This window comes from Babylonia areolata, chromosome 2 (assembly GCF_041734735.1).
Source record: "Babylonia areolata isolate BAREFJ2019XMU chromosome 2, ASM4173473v1, whole genome shotgun sequence".
Classification (NCBI taxonomy): Eukaryota; Metazoa; Mollusca; class Gastropoda; order Neogastropoda; family Buccinidae; genus Babylonia; species Babylonia areolata.
The window spans coordinates 27,865,233-27,868,833 of record NC_134877.1 but is presented as its reverse complement, the minus strand read 5'-3'; the positions used below and the strand labels follow the sequence as shown (position 1 = coordinate 27,868,833).

The window sequence follows — 3,601 nt, the reverse complement described above, 5'->3', positions numbered from 1 at the left end:
TCTCGGCAGACAGTGCAGTAAAGGGGGAAAAAAGAAAAGGCTGAAAAAAAACAGGTGATTTTTCTCGATAATGTTTCCGATTGACCTCTGATTGAGTATGGAATATTCCATGCGTTATATTATTATATTGTACTGAAATTTCGCGTTAAAAAAAAGAAAGAAAAAAGAAAGAAAGAAAGAAAGAAGAAGAACAACAACAACAACAATCTCAGTGATTTCACGCCCAGACAGTAGGATTTGAGCTTTTTACTAAGACTCCGTCCTCATTGTATTGCATTACTCATGGCATTGCATTACTCACGTTCAACAGAATCAATGACACCACAGAAACGAACACACAAAAGGCGGTAATACAAATCCATGCCACACTGATCTCCCGTCACAGTCGGGTCCAGCAGCAAAGAGGTTAAAGGAGCCAGAAAGCAGTGACCCACTTCCAACCTCCAACAGATCAGTGACCTATTTCCTACTTTCCAAACACTGTGCGATAGCAACAATCCCCTAAGGTTCTGGGCCCGCCATCGTCTGTCATTAATTTTCAGATGGTGCCGTTTTCCTGTCATATATTATCTTCTGCAGGCGACTCAAATATAATTATGTACCTGTACACATAGTGAATCAATTATACACCCTCGAAGCCTTGTACAATGCTGAAATTAATATTGATTGTCAACAACAAAAACAACAGCAGCAGCAACGGTTCAGTTTTCAGTAGCTCAAGGAGGCGTCACTGCGTTCGGACAAATCCATATACGCTACACCACATCTGCCAAGCAGATGCCTGACCAGCAGCGTAACCCAACGCGCTTAGTCAGGCCTTGAGAAAAAACAACAACAACAAAGGAAAAGAAAAGAAAGAAACCTCGACAGCTGGCCACTTTTGAACGATTGGGCCAGGATTTACGTGTAGCAATACGATGAATGATAATAATGATAATGATAATGATATTGATAATAATGATAATGATATTGATAATAATGATAATGATATTGACAATAATAATGATAATAAAAAATGAAAATAAGAAAAATAATAAGACTACAACTACTGTTTAAAAAAAATAAATTGGTGTGTGCTTGCACAACGGAGGTTTCAGTTATTGTTGTTTTTTTTGGGGTGGGGGGGTGGGGGGGGGATTGGTTTTTTTCTGTCTTTCACTTTTTGTTGTTGTTGTTGTTGTTGTTGTTGTTGTCTTTCACTTCCACGGGCCAATAAAAATGGTTAATAACACACACACACACACACACACACACACACACACACACACACACACACACACACACACACTGTTATCTGCTATTGCAGAAGGTTTACTGCATAGTCCAATTGGACATTTGTGTTATAGTTGTAACAGTTGTTTGATGTTACCGTTTCCTTCTATATGCCAATGTCTCCCCTTTTAATGTGTTTTTTTTTTCCAATGCTCTGTATCTTTCCCCACCACACACACACACACACACAGAGGCGCACACACACCATTCTTCACCCTCTGCCCAATACTGTTCCCACCACCACGCCACGCCCTCCACCCCCATCCCCCTGTTTTTCGTCTAATATCATTTAAAGTGGAAGACGAAAACTGAAGACTACTACTACTACTACTACTACTACACACACACACACACACACACACACACACACACATAGAGAGAGAAAATGCCAGCACAAGAGCATCAACAGGTAAAGATATCTTAGCCCCATGCCGTACCCCGCTGGTTCATGAGTCTGTCCGCTAATGACCAACGTAAACACCCTCTTTCCCAGCCACACCGAACCCACAAGAAGACAGAGATCAATCAATCAACCTCCTTCATCCAATGGCTTGCTCCGCTCCAACCCCCCATTTCGCTCCGCCCCTTTCGCGTGCATACCCCTATTCTGAGAGCGCGCGTGCTCAAACCTCTCACCCCTCCCCCTTCTCGGGTCTCGCTTTCTGTTCTCCGCACGCACGCTCGCGCAGCTTTTGACGTCACGCCGCCAAACTTCGATGGTTTCAATTTGCCCGTGTCACGTGACGTCTCGTGCTGACAGAGAGACGTGAGTGAGCACAGTGTTGTGTGCTGGTGTGCAAGTGTTCTGTTCACAAACTGTCGTCGTCGACTCCTAGCTGCTTCTCTCCGCGTGTAGTTTCGTAGGAGGATACAACCTGACTGTGAGCTTCTGCTTGGCTTGGGAAAGTTTTGTTCATTTATTTATTTATTTATTTATTTATTTTGCTGTTGTCTATACACACAGCAAGCGTTCTCAACTAGTACAGTACAACTGTCGATTCTTGTGCTTCCGAGACCGAAGTAACTCTCCTATTTTTTTTTGCCGCTGTTATGGATTGTACTGTCAAGTTGTTATTGTGATTGAGAGGTAAGTGAGGTGTGCGTGTGTGTTGAGGGGTGGAGAGTACCTTACAATTTCCTTGTGCTTTTCTCGATTCATTTTATTTCGTTTTAATTTTAAGCAGACAATACTGGCTGAATCTATTCATCATTTCATGACAGGCGAGACGTTGTTGACAATTTCTTCAGGATAGTTCAAGATTTTTGCTCGCATTTTTCTGCTGTTGTGGTTCATACTGGACTATTATTATTATTTTTTAATTATTATTATTATCACTGCGTCATGTTTAGGTTTACAGAATGATAAGGCAATTAAAAGAATTATTAGATAATTATGTGACATGTTTTTCAACAATATCAATCACTGTGTCTCAGTCTCTCTGTGTCTGTGTCTTTCCCTCTCTTTCTGTCTTCCTTCCATACCCTCTCTCTCCTGTTTTATTATTATTATTATTATTATTGTTGTTGTTGTTGTTGTTGTTGTTCAGTTTTATTGTTATTTTTATTGTCACAGGGACAGAAAGAGGACTAGGCAATGCCCAAAATCTTTTGAATTTCTCTCTCTCTCCCCCTCCCCCTCTCTCTCCCTCTCCACCTTCCCCACCCCTACCTCGCATTCTCTCTCTCCCTCCTCTCCATCACACATCGCTCTCTCCCAATCCCCCCACCACCACCTCCCACCCACCCCTCTCTCTCTCTCTTTCACTGTCAAATGACAGCACAGTTCGACGTGCAATCGAGGGACCTGTATAATAAAGCCAGTGGTGGTTTTCAACAGCCCCAGAAGGTAATTGTTATGTTATCAGAGGCTGACGATGCACAGTGCGGCAGTGAGTTTCTCAGGCAGTGATTGTGAGTGTGCTGCTGGAGAATGTTAATTGTAGTGGTGTGGGAATCGGGGAGAGAAGCGATGTGAGACTTCGCTTCTCGTTCCTTCTATTCTAACCCCTCACATCTCTCTCACTCTCTCTCTCTGTCTCTCTCCTCCTCCTTCTGTCTCTCTGTCTCCCTCTCCCTCCCTCCCTCCCCGTCTCTCTCTCTCTCCCTCCCTCCCCCCTCTGTCTCTCTCTCCCTCCCTCCCTCCCCCCTCTCTCCCTCTGTCTCTGTCTCTCCCGGTGTTCTTATCATCTGTGGCATTGTACTGGGCTCCCTCCAAGTGTTTTTTTCATCAACAGTTTCACAACACACCTGCTCTCCACATGTAGTGCAATAATAGAGCGTTACGTTCGCACGCACGTGTGCACGTACGCGCACACACACACACACACAC

At 43.7% G+C, this 3,601-nt stretch overlaps 1 protein-coding gene across 2 annotated transcripts in view; it reads left to right on the top strand.

Moving 5' to 3' along the window:
* The first annotated feature begins 2,073 nt into the window (after nucleotides 1-2,073).
* LOC143299983 (fibroblast growth factor receptor 2-like) overlaps nucleotides 2,074-3,601 on the top strand; it is a 130,197-nt gene continuing 128,669 nt past the window's right edge. For both annotated transcript variants that reach the window (XM_076613549.1, XM_076613542.1), the window contains exon 1: nucleotides 2,074-2,359. The gene's annotated coding sequence lies outside the window, so the exon portion shown is untranslated. The remainder of the gene's footprint in view (nucleotides 2,360-3,601) is intronic.